The following is a 20,474-nucleotide window of genomic DNA, read 5'->3' as shown; positions in this document are numbered from 1 at the left end:
CCCCTTCCAAGGGAAGGTGGGAATCCCTCCTTGAGTGGGAATCCCTCCTTGGGTAGGTTTCCCACCATACGGAAGTTTTTGGGTTGGGGTCTTATTCGAAAACTTGTAGTCCAACACTTGGGGGTTCCACCTATATAATGAGGAGCAAGGGGAGGGGGCCGGCCACACCAAAGCCTTGGCCGCCCCCTATAGTGGCCGGTGCCCCCCTCTCCCCAAACCCTAGCCGCCTCTCCTCCTCCACCTCTCCCGTATACGCTTTGGCGAAGCCCTGCCGGAGATCTCCACCACCACCGTCACCACGCCGTCGTGCTGCCGGGATTCCTAGGAGGATCTACTACTTCCGCTGCCCGTTGGAATGGGGAGAAGGACGTCTTCATCAACACCGAACGTGTGACCGAGTACGGAGGTGCTGCCCGATTGTGGCACCGTCAAGATCTTCTACGCGCTTTTGAAAGCGGCAAGTGATCATCTTCTGCAACAACGAGATCTAATCTCGTAGGCTTTGGAAATCTTCAAGGGTTAGTCTCTTTATCCCCTCGTTGCTACCGTCTACTAGATTGCATCTTGGCTTGGTTTTCGTTCTCGCGGTAGGAAATTTTTTGTTTTCTATGCTACGAATCCCTACAGTGGTATCAGAGCCGTGTCTATGCATAGATTGGTTGCACGAGTAGAACACAATTGTTTTGTGGGCGTTGATGCTTTGTTATCTTTAGTTTGAGTACTTTGCATCTTTGTGGCATAGTGGGATGAAGCGGCTCGGGATAACTTTACATGACCGCGTTCATGAGATTTGCTCCACGCTCGACATGCAACTTGTATTGCATAAGTGGCTTTGCGGGTGTCTGTCTCTCCTACTATAGTGAAGATTCAATTTACTCTTCTATTGACAACACTAGTATCACCGTTGTGGTTCATGTTCGTAGGTAGATTAGATCTTACTCGAAAACCCTAAACCACGTAAAATATGCAAACCAAATTAGAGACGTCTAACTTGTTTTTGCAGGGTTTGGTGATGTGATATGGCCATAATGTGATGATGAATATGTATGAGATGATCATTATTGTATTGTGGCAACCGGCAGGAGCCTTATGGTTGTCTTTAAATTTCATGTTGAGTAGTATTTCAAAGAAGTTGTGATAGTTGCTACATGGGAGAACAATCATGAAGACGGCGCCATTCACCTTGACGCTACGCCGACAATGATGAAGATCATGCCCGTTGATGATGGAGATCATGTCCGTGCTTTGGAGATGAAGATCAAATGCGCAAAGACAAAGGGGCCATATCATATCACATATGAATTGCATGTGATGTTAATCCTTTTATGCATCTTATTTTGCTTAGATCACGATGGTAGCATTATAAGATGATCCCTCTCACTAAAATATCAAGATAATAAAGTGTTCATCCTTAGTAGCACCGTTGCCAAGACTTGTCGTTTCGAAGCATCACGTGATGATCGGGTGTGATAGATTCAACATGTGCATACAACGGGTGCAAGCCAGTTTTGCACACGCGGATACTAAGGTTGCCTTGATGAGCCTAGCATGTACAGACATGGTCTCGGAACACGGGATACTGAAAGGTAGAGCATGAATCATATGATTGATATGATGAACACTTTGAGTGTTCGCCATTGAAGTTACATCTTGTCTCGTGATGATCGGAATTGGTGTGGTGGATTTGGTTCGTGTGATCCCTAAGACAATTCGAGGGATATTGTTTTGAGTGGGAGTTCACCTAGATTTTTAATTTTGTTGAATTAAAATTTGAACTCAATTTGTCATAAACTTAGTCTAAACTATTGCAAATATATGTTGTAGATTATGGCGTCCCCATCAATCAATTTTAACCAGTTCCTAGAGAAAGAAAAGCTTAAGAGCAATGGTAGCAACTTCACCGACTGGTTCTGTCATGTGAGGATTTTCCTCGCTGGTGGAAACCTGCAATATGTGCTCGAAGCACCGCTAGGTGACCCTCCTGCAGAAACTGAAACCGATGAAGTAAAGAATGTTTACGAGACTCGGAAAACTCGGTACTCTTAAGTTCAGTGTGCCATCCTATGCAGTCTGGAAGCCGATCTTCAAAAACGTTTTGAGCACCATGATCCACATGAGTTGGTCAATGAGCTGAAAGCTATCTTTGAAACTCATGCGGCTGTGGAATGCTATGAAGCATCGAAACACTTCTTCAGTTGCATGATGGAAGAGGGCAGCTCCGTTAGTGAGCACATTCTCATCATGACTGGGCATGCGAAGAAACTTAGTGACTTGGGAATAGTGATTCCTAATAGACTGGGGATTAATCGTGTCCTTCAATCACTGCCACCTAGTTACAAGAACTTTGTGATGAACTACAATATGCAAAACATGAATAAAGAGTTACCTGAACTCTTCGCCATGCTGAAATCTGCTGAGATTGAGATAAAGAAAGAGCACCAAGTGTTGATGGTCAACAAGACCACCAGTTTCAAGAAACATGGCAAGTCTAAAGGAAAATTCAAGAAGGGCGGCAAGAAAGCTGTCGCGCCTCCTATGAAGCCTAAGGCTGGCCCCAAGCCTGATGCTGAGTGCTATTACTGCAAGGAGAAGGGACACTGGAAGCGTAATTGCTCCAAGTATTTGGCTGATCTGAAGAGCGGCCTTGTCAAGAAGAAGAAAGGTATATCTGATATACATGTTATAGATGTTTATCTTACTGGTTCTCGTTCTAGTGCCTGGGTATTTGATACTGGTTCGGTTGCTCACATTTGTAACTCGAAACAGGAACTACGGAATAAACGAAGCCTATCGAGGGATGAAGTGACGATGCACGTTGGAAATGGATCCAAGGTCGATGTGATCGCTGTCGGCACGCTCCCTCTACATCTACCTTCGGGATTAGTTTTAAACCTCAATAATTGTTATTTAGTGCATGCGTTGAGCATGAACATTATATCTGGATCTTGTTTAATGCAAGACGGTTATTCATTCAAGTCTGAGAATAATGATTGTTCTATTTTTATGAATAATATCTTTTATGGTCACGTGCCTGAGAAGAATGGTTTATTTCTATTAAGTCTCGATAGTAGTGATACACATGTTCATAACATTGATGCTAAGCGAATTAAATTGAATGATAATTCTACTTATATGTGGCACTGTCGTCTTGGTCATATTGGAGTGAAACACATGAAGAAACTCCATTCCGATGGATTACTTGAGTCACTTGACTTTGAGTCACTTGATAGATGCGAAGCATGTCTAATGGGAAAAATGACTAAGAATCCATTCTCTGGTATTATGGAGCGAGCTACAGACTTATTGGAAATCATACATACTGAGGTGTGCGGACCAATGAGTGTAGCCTCGCGCGGTGGTTATCATTATGTTCTAACCTTCACAGATGATCTGAGTAGATATGGGTATATCTATTTCGTGAAACATAAATCCGAAACTTTCGAGAAGTTTAAGGAATTCCAAAGTGAAGTAGAAAATCAACGTAACAAGAAGATTAAATTTCTGCAATCTGATCGCGGAGGCGAATATCTGAGTTATGAGTTTAGCATGCATTTAAAGAAATGCGGAATACTTTCACAGTTGACACCGCCGGGAACACCACAACGAAATGGTGTGTCCGAACGTCGTAATCGAACTCTCTTAGATATGGTTCGTTCTATGATGTCTCTTACTGATTTGCCGTTATCATTTTGGAGTTATGCATTAGAGACAACTGCATTCACTTTAAATAGAACACCATCTAAATCCGTTGAAACGACACCGTATGAATTATGGTTTAATAAGAAACCTAAGCTGTCGTTCCTTAAAGTTTGGTGTTGCGAAGCCTATGTAAAAAAGTTACAACCGGACAAGCTAGAACCCAAAGCGGAGAAATGCGTCTTCATAGGATACCCTAAGGAAACTATAGGGTATACTTTCTATCACAGATCCGAAGGCAAAATCTTTGTTGCGAAGAACGAACCTTTCTTGAGAAAGAATTTCTCACTAAAGAAGTGACTGGAAGAAAAGTAGAACTCAACGAGGTTACTGAACCTTCTCTCGTTGATCAGAGTAGCGCAGTACTGGAAGATGTTCCTGTGCCGCCTGCACCGGTAATAGAGAAAGCTAATGATAATGATCATGAAACTTCAAGCAAGATAGCTACTGAACCTCGCAGATCGACAAGGGAACGTACCACTCCTGTTTGGTTTGATCCTTGTCTAAATGTCATGATTGTGGACAACAATGATGAAGACCCTGCGACATATGAAGAAGCGATGGTGAGCCCAGATTCCAACAAATGGCAAGAAGCCATGAAATCCGAAATGGGATCCATGTATGATAACAAAGTGTGGACTTTGGTAGACTTACCTGATAGCCGCAAGGCTGTGGAGAATAAATGGATCTTCAAGAGAAAAACAGATGCTGATGGTAATATTACTGTCTATAAAGCTCGACTTGTCGCAAAGGGTTTCCGACAAATTCAAGGTGTTGACTACGATGAGACTTTCTCACCTATAGCGAAGCTAAAGTCTGTGAGGATTTTGTTAGCAATAGCTGCATTTTTCGATTATGAGATTTGACAGATGGATGTCAAAACGGCGTTCCTTAATGGAGACATTGAGGAAGAGTTGTACATGGTACAACCCAAAGGTTTTGTCAATCCTAAAAATGCTGACAAGGTGTGCAAACTTCGGCGTTCAATTTATGGACTGAAGCAAGCATCCAGAAGTTGGAACCGACGCTTTGATAAAGTGATCAAAGACTTTGGGTTTATACAGTGTCATGGAGAGGCCTGTATTTACAAGAAAGTGATTGGGAGCTCTGTAGCATTCCTGATATTATATGTAGATGACATATTATCGATTGGGAATGATATAGAACTATTAAGCAGTGTAAAAGGTTATTTGAATAAGTGTATTTCAATGAAAGACCTTGGTGAAGCATCGTACATTTTAGGCATCAAGATTTATAGAGATAGATCAAGACGACTAATAGGGCTTTCACAGAGTACATACCTGGGCAAGATTCTAAAGAAGTTTAGAATGGACGAAAGTAAGAAAGGGTGCTTACCTATGTTGCCAGGTAAGGTCTTGAGTAAAACTCAAGGTCCGGCTACGGCAGAAGAAAGAGAAAGGATGAATCAGATTCCCTATGCCTCGGCAGTAGGCTCTATCATGTATGCCATGATGTGTACTAGACCGGATATAGCACATGCTGTTAGTTTGACTAGCAGATATCAAAGTGATCCAGGAATGGAACACTGGACAGCGGTCAAGAATATCCTGAAGTACTTGAAAAGAACTAAGGATATGTTTCTTTGTTATGGAAGTGACCAAGAGCTCGTTGTAACCAGTTACACCGATGCAAGTTGGAACACTGATCCTGATGACTCTAAGTCTCAGTCTGGGTACGTGTTTATATTGAATGGTGCTGCAGTAAGCTGGAGTAGCTCGAAGCAGTGCACGGTGGTGAAGTCTTCAACAGAATCGAAATACATAGCGGCTTCACAGGCTTCATCAGAAGCGGTATGGATGAAGTGGTTCATTTTTGAGCGCTGTGTGGTTCCTAGTGCATTGGACCCACTAGTCATCTATTGTGACAACATGGGTGCCATCGCTAATGCACAAGAACCAAGGTCACACAAGATGCCGAAGCATATCAAGCTACGTTATCATTCAATTCGCGAATACATCGAAGATGGAGAAGTAAAGATTTGCAAAGTACACACTGATCTGAATGTGGCAGATCCGTTGACTGAAGCTCTCCCTAGGGCAAAGCATGACCAACACCAGAATGCCATGGGTGTTAGGTACCTTACAATGTAATCTAGATTATTGACTCTAGTGCAAGTGGGAGACTGTTGGAGATATGCCCAAGAGGCAATAATAAATTGGTTATTATATATCTTTGTGTTTATGATAAATGTTTATATACCATGCTATAATTGTATTAACTGAAACATTGATACATGTGTGTTATGTAAACAACAAGGAGTCCCTAGTAAGCCTCTTGTATAACTAGCTTGTTGATTAATAGATGATCATAGTTTCATGATCATGAACATTGGATGTTATTAATAACAAGGTTATATCATTATGTGAATGATGTAATAGACACACCCAATTAAGCGTAGCATTAGATCACGTCATTAAGTTCATTTGCTATAAGCTTTCGATACATAGTTACCAAATCCTTTCGACCATGAGATCATGTAAATCACTTATACCGGAAGGATACTTTGATTACATCAAACGCCACTGCGTAAATGGGTGGTTATAAAGGTGGGATTAAGTATCCGGAAAGTATGAGTTGAGGCATATGGATCAACAGTGGGATTTGTCCATCCCGATGACGGATAGATATACTCTGGGCCCTCTCGGTGGAATGTCGTCTAATTAGCTTGCAAGCATATGAATGGTTCATAAGAGACCACATACCACGGTACGAGTAAAGAGTACTTGTCAGGAGACGAGGTTGAACAAGGTATAGAGATACCGATGATCAAACCTCGGACAAGTAAAATATCACGTGACAAAGGGAATCGGTATCGTATGTGAATGGTTCATTCGATCACTAAGTCATCGTTGAATATGTGGGAGCCATTATGGATCTCCAGATCCCACTATTGGTTATTGGTCGGAGAGAGGTCTCAACCATGTCGGCATAGTTCGCGAACCGTAGGGTGACACACTTAAGGTTTGATGTCATTTAAGTAGATATGGAATATGGAATGGAGTTCGAAGTTTTGTTCGGAGTCTCGGATGGGATCCAAGACATCACGAGGAGTTCCGGAATGGTCCGGAGAATAAGATTCATATATAGGAAGTCATTTTATAAGTTTGAAAATGATCCGGTGCATTTATGGAAGGTTCTAGAAGGTTCTAGAAAAGTCCGGAAGAAATCACTATGGAAGGCGGAGTCCCTTCGGGACTCCACCTAGCATGGCCGGCCAACCCTAAGGGGGTGGAGTCCCAGGTGGACTCCACCATAGGTGGCCGGCCACCCCCTTCCAAGGGAAGGTGGGAATCCCACCTTGAGTGGGAATCCCTCCTTGGGTAGGTTTCCCACCATATGGATGTTTTTGGGTTGGGGTCTTATTCGAAGACTTGTAGTCCAACACTTGGGGGTTCCACCTATATAATGAGGAGCAAGGGGAGGGGGCCGACCACACCAAAGCCTTGGCCGCCACCTATAGTGGCCGGCGCCCCCTCTCCCCAAACCCTAGCCGCCTCTCCTCCTCCACCTCTCCCGCATACGCTTTGGCGAAGCCCTGCCGGAGATCTCCACCACCACCGTCACCACGCCGTCGTGCTGCCGGGATTCCGAGGAGGATCTACTACTTCCGCTGCCCGCTGGAACGGGGAGAAGGACGTCTTCATCAACACCGAACGTGTGACCGAGTACGGAGGTGCTGCCCGATTGAGGCACCGTCAAGATCTTCTATGCGCTTTTGAAAGCGGCAAGTGATCATCTTCTGCAACAACGAGATCTAATCTCGTAGGCTTTGGAAATCTTCAAGGGTTAGTCTCGTTATCCCATCGTTGCTACCGTCTACTAGATTACATCTTGGCTTGGTTTTCGTTCTCGCGGTAGGAATTTTTTGTTTTCTATGCTACGAATCCCTACAGAGCAATGTAGAGAAAAATAGTGTCTCTCATTTTTGGCGTGTATAGATGGGTTCTAGAAGAGTGTGGTGGCGAAGGGAAAGACCTCGCGGTGGTCTGTGGCGTCCAGCATAGCCGGGCGGCGTGGCCGTGCCCACAGCGGCGTGCATGCATGTTCGGCATTGGCATCAGCATGTACTTTCGGCATTGGCCTCGGCGGTATCTCTGGTGTGTCAGTGATCGAATGAGGGGACGGGATTGAGGGTGCATCCCGACGGTGACCTAGCAGTGGCGGCGAGCATAGCCGTTCTGACCATGCCGATATCGACATCGGCATCGTTTGGAGGCTGTGGTGCTCGAATCAAGGTGGGATTTGTTTCTTGTACACCAAAAGTGATTTGAAACAAGTTTCGTGTTGAAGGTTAGGTAACGAAAGTTTGTAACTAAGCCCAAAATTATACCAGCGCCATGGTGAGGTTCTTTTTGATAGAGCTATACGGTTGGGCAAACTTTATTGACACTTTTTAGATAGTGTTCCTTGTTGTTACACGTATGGCAAATTTGGGGTCATTTGGAGATGTTCGAAAAAAATCAATTTGCTTAAACGCATGCCGTTTCGTCTCACTGAAACCAACTTTTCTAACAAGGTGATTTATTCTACCTTCTCTAAATGACCTCAAATTTCATACAGCTGATCTTCTATACATAGATAGATTGTTTCGTTTTTACATTTTTCGAACTTTTTATTTCCCTTTATAATACCCAATTGATTTTTAGGTCAAAACCTCGAAAAACAACATCATGTATGGCATCATTTTCGCCCTAAATTTCAAATTTTGTGAAACTTTCCCTTTTAGATATTCCTTGTTGTTATAGATATGGCATAATGTATGCCAAATTTGGTTAGGTCTCACTGAAACCAGATATTGTAACAAGTTAGGTTTTTTCGACCTTCTCAAAAGGGATTTTTTCTACATTCTCTAAATGACCTCAAAAATCATACAGACGATCTTCTATACAAAGATAGGTAGATTGTTTCGTTTTTACATTTTTTTGAACTTTTATTCCCTTTATAATACCCATTTGTTTTCAGGTCAAAACCTCAAAAGTTAACATAAGTAGATGGTGAACCCTTCCAAACTTCAAATACAGAGATAGATAGATTGGCTCGTTTATCATTTTTACCATGAATAGTAATGGCTACAAGAAATCGGTGATGGTTTATCATTTTTTGCGTGAAAGGTAATGGGTACAACAAATCGGTGATGGTTTATCATTTTTTTGTGAAAATTAAAGGCTACAACAAATCGGTGATGGTTTATCATTTTTTGTGTGAAAATTAATGGCTACCACAAATCAGTGATGGTTTATCATTTTTTGCGTGAAAAGTAATGCCTAAAAGAGTTTATAATTTTGAGCGCGTGAAAATGAATACAGAAAACCGCCCTTTAGCATACTTAGAGAGTGGAAGGTAACCGCCGAGAGAGAGAGAGGGGTTATCCTGCCCGTTAGATCGTACGATCAACGGTCGGCGGGCACGATCCGCGTGACATGGGTTAGACCAATCAGGGCAATGTTGCACGTGTGCGGGAATTTGTGGAGGGAGCGGGCAAAACTGAGTAGTATCAAGAAACCAAGGGCACCTGTGTAATAAACAGACTAAGGGATTCAAATATGAGATTTAAAAAATGGAAAATGTGTGTTTTGTACAATGAAACCCATCTTGGCCTATCTCAAACTATTTGCAATACAAATATACATGAGTGTGAGAATTGTGGCCTCATTTAGACAAAGTATGTTTTGGGGAAAGCTGTTTTGGGAAGGGCTTATTGTAGAAAACCATGCACCTTCATAGCTACTAGGTGATTTGAGAATGCCTTTGAGAAGTGGAAATTTGTGGTAAAACTTGATTTATCTATGACTTATCTATGTTTTGAGAACTGGCAATTTGTGGTAAAGACTCCATGAGTATGTGCCACTATTTTTCGGAATTTTTTGCACATTAGATGACTCATTTAACTAGTTAATCCCATTTGTTGACTGTCTGTTGACCAGCCACATGAGGGTAAAACTGAGCATATTGCACTAGCCAGTATTAGCACTCAAGGGGAAAACTGAGCACACAAAAAATGCTAGTATAATACTCGAGGTTATACCTGAGTATATCTAAATTTCCAGGGTTAGACTCGAGGACGCGTGTTGCGGTGCAGAAATGGAAGACGTGCAATTGTTGACGCGTAGACGCGGATCGCGGTGCAGAAGTCGAAGACGTGCAATCGTGGACGCGTGTCGCATTGCAGAAGTCCAAGACGTGCAGTGATGGACGCGTAGGACGCGGGTCGCATTAACCACCCCTCGCCTTTATAGACGCCTCCTCCCACTATCTCTGTCACTCTCACTCGCCCACGCAACGCCGCCTCTCTCACGTTCCATCATCTTCTCCAAAGCAAAAAACCCTCTCCCTCTCCCTCTCCTCTGCCGGCGAGATGGACAAGGAGAATGCCAATCCCATCGTCCACGGCGCCGTTGGTTCCAAGCGCGACGCCGTCCCCTGAACGGGCGTCGCCGCCTCCTCCGCCGGTGCATCGGAGGCTGCTGCCGCCGGTCGCAGTCAGATCCCGCCGGGATATGACCCCTACGAGTATGTGTTGTACGTCCCGCCCCCGAACCCCTACGACACCTCCATGGAAGACGCATGGAGCGAGGTAACTACGGTTTGCTTCCTTTTTTGTTCCCCATTCCTTTTTGAACCCTATTTTTGCTGGTGTAGATGGATCTGTAAATGGATGAGTATTGGGCTAATATTTGCGCCGATTTTATTCCATTTTGCTTTGATCCCTTCTTGATTTCGTTTAAGATTTGGGGTTCGGCCGTTCGGTTAATTTATGCAAGTAATAATGGGATCTCAATCAGTTAATTTATGCAAGTAATCATATGATCTCAATCAGTTATTTTATGCACGAATCAAAAGATATCAACCGTTTAATTTTGCAAATAATCTGGAATGTGTTCAAGTTCAGATCTGGAATCTGTTTCTTTGCCTATGATGAATCGGTGGGCACAAATTTTTACAGGAGAGTTCAGCGAACCATTGCTGTGTACAAATCTGTTGTGCATGAGCTTTGGTTCGCTGACTACATCCTTGTAGACATATAATCGTGTCCACTCTAACTGAGACTGCCTCTGTTTTTCCTAACTTTGTTATCATGCACGTTAGTCATCGTTGCTACTCATTCACTAATAGTTCCCGTTTGATATGGATCAGCTGTCTGGCAGCGATGTTGGCAGCGACGACGAGCACCATGACATCAAGACTTGCCAGGTGCTGCGGAGGCAGCAACTCAGCCAGTACATCTCCTACTTCGCCAAGGGTGTCTACAGGTGCCCCTTCTGCACTAGGAGGCTCGGCGGCACTGACTTCAACTGCCTCCTCACGCATGCCGAGAACATCGGCAACACCTTTCCCAAGGTCGGCGCGTCGATGAACCCCCACTCCTTCCGCGCCAAGCACATGGCGCTCGGCATGCACCTCCGCAGCATCCAGCGGGTGGAGATCTCCGCCAGGCGCATGCCTCCGCTCAAGCCCAAGGCTCCCAAGGGGAGCAACAAGTGGAGGCAGAGGCAGATGGGGTAGGCGGAGTCCTGGACGTGTGCTGCTGCCGCCTCCTATTTTGTTGTTAGCTAGGGACCCCTTGTTGTTATGTTGTTAGTATGATGGTGCTGTGAAGAACCTCGAACCTATTACTATGTTTGGCTGCTGTATGCAGCTTATTATCTAGGGAGGGATCCCTATTATCTATCCCTATTCTACTATATGACCACGTGAATTTATCGTACATTCCCTGTAGATTTGCTTCTAGATTTAACTACATACATATGGACCAGATGGAGTACTAGATTGGGCTCCCTACTAGATTTGCTGCCATATTGGGCAAACAACGAGGGACAAAAGGCACAAATAATAATTGAAGAAAGACAGAAATGCAAGCTTCTCTAGATTTGATACTAATTAGGTGAAAAAAGGCAGAGAGAAGGAGGCGGAAAAGGTACTCTTAAAAGGGAAAATGCCAATTTGGGCCGAGAGAGACAAAACCCAGCTCCTGCTCACGTGCAACCAAACGCTATCTCGTCCTGTCTCACGCGGTCCCTTTCTACCAGCCCCACGCGACGCGGGCTCACACGACGCGGCCCCACACGTCACCACGGAACGGTCAACTAAACGGGAATCCTGCCGTCTGAGCTGCTTTTGCGCGTTTCAAACAAGGACTTGGGGAAACTGAGGAAAAACTAAGGAGCTGGGGAAAACTGAGCACAACTAAGGACCCTGCTTGTGACGGTAAAGCACACGTCCGTTGGGAACCCCAAGAGGAAGGTATGATGAGTACAACAGCGAGTTTTCCCTCAGTAAGAAACCAAGGTTATCGAACCAGTAGGAGATGAAGATCACGTGAAGGTTGTTGGTGAAGGAGTGTAGTGCGGCGCAACACCAGGGATTCCGATGCCAACGTGAAACCTGCACAACACAATCAAACTACTTTGCCCCAACTTAATACTGAGGTTGTCAATCTCACCGGCTTGCTAAAAACAAAGGATTAAACGTATGGTGTGGAAAATGATGTTTGCTTGCAGAAAACAAAAGAGAACAATGATTGCAGTATGTTGTATTTCAGAGGTAAAAGAATGGACCGGGGTCCACAGTTCACTAGTGGTGTCTCTCCAATAACATGTTGGGTGAACAAATTACAGTTTGGCAATTGACAAATAGAGAGGGCATAAAAACGCACATACATATCATGATGACTACTATGAGATTTACTTAGGGCATTACGATAAAGAACATAGACCGCCATCCAGGATGCATCTATGCCTAAAAAGTCCACCTTCGGGTTAGCATCCGCACCCCTTCCAGTATTAAGTTGCAAACAACAGACAATTTCATTAAGTATTGTGCGTAATGTAAACAATACAAATATCCTTAGACAAAGCATTGATGTTTTATCCCTAGTGGCAACAGCACATCCACAACCTTAGAACTTTCTTTCACTGTCCCAGATTCAATGGAGGCATGAACCCACTATCTAGCATAAATACCCCCTCTTGGAGTTACAAGTATCAACTTGGCCAAAGCCTCTACTAGCAACGGAGAGCATGCAAGATCATAAACAACATATATGATAGATCAATAATCAACTTGACATAGTATTCCATATTCATCGGATCCCAACAAACGCAACATGTAGCATTACAAATAGATGATCTTGATCATGATAGGCAGCTCACAAGATCTAAACATGATGGCACAATAGGATAAGACAACCATCTAGCTGCTGCTATGGACCCATAGTCCAAGGATGAACTACTCACGCATCAGTCCGGAGGCGGGCATGGTGATGTAGAGCCCTCCAGTGATGATTCCCCTCTCCGGCAGGGTGCCGGAGGAGATCTTTCGAACCCCCCGAGATGGGGTTGACAGCGGCGGCATCTCTGGAACTTTTCTCGTATTTTGGCTCTCCGTACTAGGGTTTTCGCAGACGAAGGAATAAATAGGAGGAGAGGCAGCGTCGGGGGAGCCAGGGGGCTCCCTCCCCATAGGTCGGTGCGGGGGGCCCCACTGCCGCGCCGCCTTATGGTGTGGGTCCCCTGCTGACCTTCCTCGACTCTTCTTCGGACTTCTGGAAGACTCCGTGGAAAATAGGGCCGTGGGCTTTTGTTTCGTCCAATTCCGAGAATATTTGTAAACTAGATTTTCTGAAATCAAAAACTGCAGAAAACAGGAACTGGCACTATGGCATCTTGTTAATAGGTTAGTCCCAAAAAATGCATAAAAACATTATAAAGTGTGAACAAAACATGTAGATATTGTCATAAAACTAGCATGGAACATAAGAAATTATAGATACATTGGAGACGTATCAAACATCCCCAAGCTAAGTTCCTACTAGCCCTCGAGTAGGTAAACGATAAAAAGAATAATTTCTGAAGTGACATGCTACCAACATAATCTTGATCAATACTATTGTAAAGCATATGAGATGAATGAAGTGACTCAAAGCAATGGTCTATAGTTTGCTAGCAAAAAAGATAATGACTAAACAACTGAATCATATAGCAACAACTTTTCACGAATAGTACTTTCAAGACAAGCATAAAAAATTCTTGCATAAGAGTTAACTCATAAAGCAATAGATTCTTAATAAAAGGTTTTCAAGCAACACAAAGGAAAATTTAAGTTTCATCAATTGCTTTCAACTTTCAACATGTATTTCTCATGGATAATTGTCAACACAAAGTAATATGATGAGTGCAATAAGTAAGCATGTAAGAATCAATTCACACAGTTGACACAAGTGTTTTCTTCTAAGATAGAAAGAAGTAGGTAAACTGACTCAACATAAAGTAAAAGAAGGGCCCTTCGCAGAGGGAAGCAAGGATTAAATCATGTGCTAGAGCTTTTCAAGTTTTGAAATCATATAAAGAGCATACAAATAAAGTTTTGAGAGGTGTTTGTTGTTGTCAACGAATGGTAGTGGGCACTCTAACCCCCTTGTCAAACAGACTTTCAAAGAGCGGCTCCCATGAAGGACATTATCTCTACCGGCAAGGTAGATCACCCCTCTTCTCTTTTGTTTACACATGTATTTTAGTTTTATTTATAGATGACACTCCTCCCAACATTTTGCTTTCACAAGCCATGGCTAACCGAATCCTCGGGTGCCATCCACCATTTCACATACCATGGAGGAGTGTCTATTTGCAAATTAAGTTGCTTACTGATAAATCGGGGCAAAACATGTGAAGATAATTATTAATGAAAGTTGATTAATTGGGGCTGGGCACCCCGTTGCCAGCTCTTTTTGCAAAATTATTGGATAAGAGGATGATGCCACTAGTCCATTGGTGAAAGTATGCCCAACAAGATTGAAAGATAAAACACCACATACTTCCTCATGAGCTATAAAACATTGACACAAATAAGGAGTAATAAAGTTTTGAATTGTTTAAAGGTAGCACATGAAGTATTTACTTGGAATGGCAGAAAAATACCACATAGTAGGTAGTTATGGTGGACACAAATGGCATAGGTTTTGGCTCAAGGTTTTGGATTCACGAGAAGCATTCCCTCTCAGTACAAAGCTTTGGCTAGCAAGGTTGTTTGAAGCAATCACAAGTATAAACCGGTATAGCAAAACTTACATAAGAACATATTGCAAGCATTATAAGACTCTACACTGTCTTCCTTGTTGTTCAAACACTTTTACCAGAAAATATCTAGACCTTAGAGAGACCAATCATGCAAACCAAATTTCAACAAGCTCTTTGGTAGTTCTTCACTAATCGGTTTAAACTACATGATGCAAGAGCTTAAACATGATCTACTTGAGAGCTCAAACCAATTTCCAAGCATCAAATTATTCAAGACAATATACCAACTACCACATGAAGCATTTTCTGTTTCCAACCAAAAAGCAATAAGTGCAGCGGCTTTCAGCTTTTGCCATGAACATTAAAAATAAAACGAAGAACACCAGTGTTCAAATGAAAAAGCGGAGCGTGTCTCTCTCCCACACAAGTATGTTAGGATCCGATTTATTCAGAGAATGAAATAACAAAACAAAAATAAAAACACACAGACGCTCCAAGTAAAGCACATAAGATGTGACCGAATAAAAATATAGTTTCGCTAGAGGTGACCTGATAAGTTGTTGATGAAGAAGGGGATGCCTTGGGCATCCCCAAGCTTAGACGCTTGAGTCTTCTTGAAATATGCAGGGATGAACCACGGGGGCATCCCCAAGCTTAGAGTTTTCACTCTTCTTGATCATATTATATCATCCTCCTCTCTTGATCCTTGAAAACTTCCTTCACACCAAACTCAAAGCAATCTCATTAGAGGGTAAGTGCATAATCAAAAATTCACATGTTCAGCAAGGACACAATCATTCCCAACACTTCTGGACATTACCCAAGGTTACGGAAATTTAATGGAGCAAAGAAATCCACTCAAACACAGTAAAAGAGGCAATCCAAAATAAAAGGCAGAATCTGTCAAAACAGAACAGTCCGTAAAGATGAATTTTCGAGGCACTTAACAAGCTCAGATGGAAAAGATCCAGTTGAATGAAAGTTGCGTACATATCTGAGGATTACTCATGAAATTTTTCAAGATTTTCAGATTTTTCTACGGAGAGAAAAAACGCAAAACCGTGACAGCTAGAAATCTGTTTCTGCGCAAAAATCCAAATCAAGTATCAACTTTCTATCAAAGACTTTACTTGGCAAAACAATGCAATAAAATAAAGATACAAAGGTATTGCTACAGTAGTAACAAACACCTTGACTCAATTATAAAACAAAAATTGCATAAATAAAACAATGGGTTTTCTCCCAAGAGCGCTTTTCTTTAACGCCTTTCAGCTAGGCGCAGAAAGTGAAAATCAAGTAACATCAAGAGAAGAAGCATCAACATCATAATTTTCCATAAAAACACAACTTGTCGCAACAGGTATCTTAGATGCTCCATTATCTAAATTTCCCATAGTGGTACTGAAGGTTTTATCAATTTTAAGCTCATAATGATTCTTTGGCTTTGACATCTTAGGGACATACATGAACTTTTGCTCCTTAGCCACATAAGCTTTCTCCTTAAACTTAAGAGAAGAAAAAGTTGAACCCAAGGTTCCTATAGCTTCTTCAAGTTCACCAATCCTATGGGTTTGATTATCATGGATAGCACAAGTTTCTAAGACAGCAATTCTTTCATTAATTCCTCCTAGGGATTTATCAGGTTTATCAGTATTATCAAGTAATATTCCCAATTTAGTCTCAACACTTGGAAGATTTTTCTCTATGGTCTCCAACTTTTTCATGACATCCTCAAGAGAGATTTCAATTTTAGCTTCATTAACAGGTAGTATTCCAACTAGACTCTCAATGATGCAACTAGCTTCTAAAGCGAGAGTACCTAGGAAATTACCCCCTGTAAGAGTATCAAGAACATATTTGTTCCAGCTAGAGATACCAACATAAAAGTTCCTAAGGAGGATAATAGTGGAGTGTTTCTTAGTGCACCTATGATGAGCATCACTAATTCTATACCAAGCATCTTTAAAACTTTCTCCTCCTTGTTGCTTAAACGAACGAACTTCAACTTCAGGACTACTCATTTTAGCAATAATAAAAATAAATAAAGCAAAACCGAATTAAATAAAGTAAAACAAGTAACTAATTTTTTTGTGTTTTTGATATAAAGAAAGCAAACAAGACAGAAAATAAAATAAAGCAAGACAATAAACAAAGTAAAGAGATTGGGTGTGAGAGACTCCCCTTGCAGCGTGTCTTGATCTCCCCGGCAACGACGCTGGAAAAGTAGCTGCTTGTGACGGTAAAGCACACGTCCGTTGGGAACCCCAAGAAGAAGGTATGATGAGTACAGCAGCGAGTTTTCCCTCAGTAAGAAACCAAGGTTATTGAACCAGTATGAGATGAAGATCACGTGAAGGTTGTTGGTGAAGGAGTGTAGTGCGGCGCAACACCAGGGATTCCGATGCCAACGTGGAACCTGCACAACACAATCAAACTACTTTGCCCCAACTTAATAGTGAGGTTGTCAATCTCACCGGCTTGCTGAAAACAAATGATTGAACGTATGGTGTGCAAAATGATATTTGCTTGCAGAAAACAAAAGAGAACAATGATTGCAGTAGGTTGTATTTCAGATGTAAAAGAATGGACCGGGGTCCACAGTTCACTAGTGGTGTCTCTCCAATAACATGTTGGGTGAATAAATTACAGTTGGGCAATTGACAAATAGAGAGGGCATAACAATGCACATACATATCATGATGACTATTATGAGATTTACTTAGGGCATTACGACAAAGAACATAGACCGCCATCCAGCATGCATCTATGCCTAAAAAGTCCACCTTCGGGTTAGCATCCGCACCCCTTCCAGTATTAAGTTGCAAACAACAGACAATTGCATTAAGTACTGTGCGTAATGTAAACAATACAAATATCTTTAGACAAAGCATTGATGTTTTATCCCTAGTGGCAACAACACATCCACTAGAACTTTCTGTCACTGTCCCAGATTCAATGGAGGCATGAACCCACTATCTAGCATAAATACCCCCTCTTGGAGTTACAAGTATCAACTTGGCCAGAGCCTCTACTAGCAACGGAGAGCATGCAAGATCATAAACAACATATATGATAGATCAATAATCAACTTGACATAGTATTCCATATTCATCGGATCCCAACAAACACAACATGTAGCATTACAAATAGATGATCTTGATCATGATAGGCAGCTCACAAGATCTAAACATGATGGCACAATAGGAGAAGACAACCATTTAGCTACTGCTATGGACCCATAGTCCAAGGATGAACTACTCACGCATCAGTCCGGAGGCGGGCATGGTGATGTAGAGCCCTACGGTGATGATTCCCCTCTCCGGCAGGGTGCCGAAGGAGATCTTCTGAACCCCCCGAGATGGGGTTGACGGCGGCGGCGTCTCTGGAACTTTTCTCGTATTTTGGCTCTCCGTACTAGGGTTTTCGCGGACAAAGGAATAAATAGGCGGAGAGGCAGCGTCGGGGGAGCCAGGGGGCTCCCTCCCCATAGGTCGGCGCGGGGGGGGGGGGGGGGCACTGCCGCGCCGCCTTATGGTGTGGGCCCCCTGCTGACCTTCCTCGACTCTTCTTCGGACTTCTGGAAGACTCCGTGGAAAATAGGGCCGTGGGCTTTTGATTCGTCCAATTCTGAGAATATTTGTAAACTAGCTTTTATGAAATCAAAAACAGTAGAAAACAGGAACTGGCACTGTGGCATCTTGTTAATAGGTTAGTCCCAGAAAATGCATAAAAACATTATAAAGTGAAATTATAGATACGTTGGAGACGTATCAGACCCGAGGGCACGAAAATAGAAATCCCAATAAGAAAAGTAAATATTTTTTGTATTTTTCGATTAAAATAGTGCAGCAAATAGAAAAACAAGGTAAAAGCAATATAAAGATGTTTCTTATGATGAAAAGTGGACCGTGGTTCATGGGTTCACTTGACTATTCTCTCTTTAAGTTGTGGTGGACAAATAGCAATTCATCAATGAGATATAAATGTGGAAATAATAGTATATGGAAGATCAGAATTAATATGGGCATCACATCCTAACATAGAGATGATGCAACACATCTCTCTTATACTCCACAGGAAAGAAACTTCATCAATCTTGTATTAAGAATTAACAGAGCATAGCCATAATTACTTGAACATTGAGTTTGAATATCAAATATGCTACCTTGAACAAACAAGATTATCACTACTGTCACGTGACGAACATAGCACATGCATTCACTTTATCCCTAGTGAGGTAGCAAAAGAAAAGGAAAAGCCATAATAGATCTTGAACATATTGTCATTATCCAATCACTAAAACCATGATACTCCATCTAATACACACATCACCCCACACACGCTCTTGGATAGATGTTTGATCAGAAGAAATACTTAAGAACGGGGTACATAATATGCATCTATCAATACATCTTACACATAATATGATCAGATCTCATAGCACAATATCATAGAATAAGGATCCATCACATAGGTATTACAAATATGGCCATAATCATGTTATGCAGCTCATATGACACTAAGAACTATGAAAAACATGAGATAAATAGATCAAGCTACTGCCAAAAATTTGTAGTACAGACGTGGACTACTCACCGTTGCTCATGGTGATGACGATGAAGATATTGGAGAAGGTGGAGATCCCTCCGGCGGTGATCCCGACGGAGTTTCCCCCTCCAATCTTCTCAGCATCAGCCTCCATTTTTGTGTTTCTATGTTTGTGCGGAGTTCCCCTCCCGAGAACTCTTCGGGGCCATATATATAGTGATTTTTAGGGCAAACGAACGATCAACGGCTGAAAGAGCTAGCCTGGGTGGCGCGTCCTACCTTGCTGGGCACGCCACCTGGCCTCTTTCGCCCCCCAGGCCTCTCCAGGTGAGCTTCCAAGGCCCAGGGTGCTTCTCCCGATGAATAAATGATGCTCCAAAAATCCCAAATCAATTTGACTCTATATAGGTCTCTCAAAGTGAAAAATACGCAAAACAGGGTTTTGCTATCCTGCAGAGTTATAACTCAAATAAAGAGTATCATTGGTAAATCCCCATAAAACAATGTAAAAAATGGTATTATCATCATATATGTTGCAAATATGTGGGAATTCAATATGATAAAGGACAAAGTTCATGTATGCATTTTACATGCATCAGTCGGTTGATATTTTTTTATCATATCATGGATATGGATAATTTCTAGCAGAGCGCAGTCTTGGGCGAGTACTAGGCCTCACAGGACGGATCCTGGTGGTCTTAGCTTCATGTTGAAAAGCATGGCTTCCGGAAATTTTATCGCGGTGGACGCGGTCTATATTTTTTTTTGCCGGATGCCTTGCTTTGGTGTTACAATGGACGAAGTTATCGGGTTCTCTTTTATCGGGTGTCCATGGACCCAATGGGAGCAAAGGACAAGATTATCTTCGCAAGTGTTTGATACGTCTTAAACGTATCTATAATTTTTGATGCTCCATGATTGTTTTACACCAATTCATATATGTTTTGTGTACACTTCGTTGCACTTTTACAGGATTTCCGGCACTAACCTATTAACAAGATGCCACAGTGCCATTTCCCTGTTTTCTGTTGTTTTTGTGTTTCAGAAAAGTTGTATAGGAAATATTCTCAGAATTGGACGACACAAAATCCGAAGTCAATATTTTACTGAAACGAAGACGAAGTGCAGAGGGGGGTCGAAGAGGCGCCAAAGGGCGGCCAAACCCACCCTAGGTGCGGCCTGGACCTGGCCCGCACC

This window comes from Lolium perenne, chromosome 3 (genome assembly GCF_019359855.2).
Source record: "Lolium perenne isolate Kyuss_39 chromosome 3, Kyuss_2.0, whole genome shotgun sequence".
NCBI lineage: Eukaryota > Viridiplantae > Streptophyta > Magnoliopsida > Poales > Poaceae > Lolium > Lolium perenne.
The sequence above is the reverse complement of the archived record's forward strand: the minus strand, read 5'-3'. Positions refer to the sequence as shown.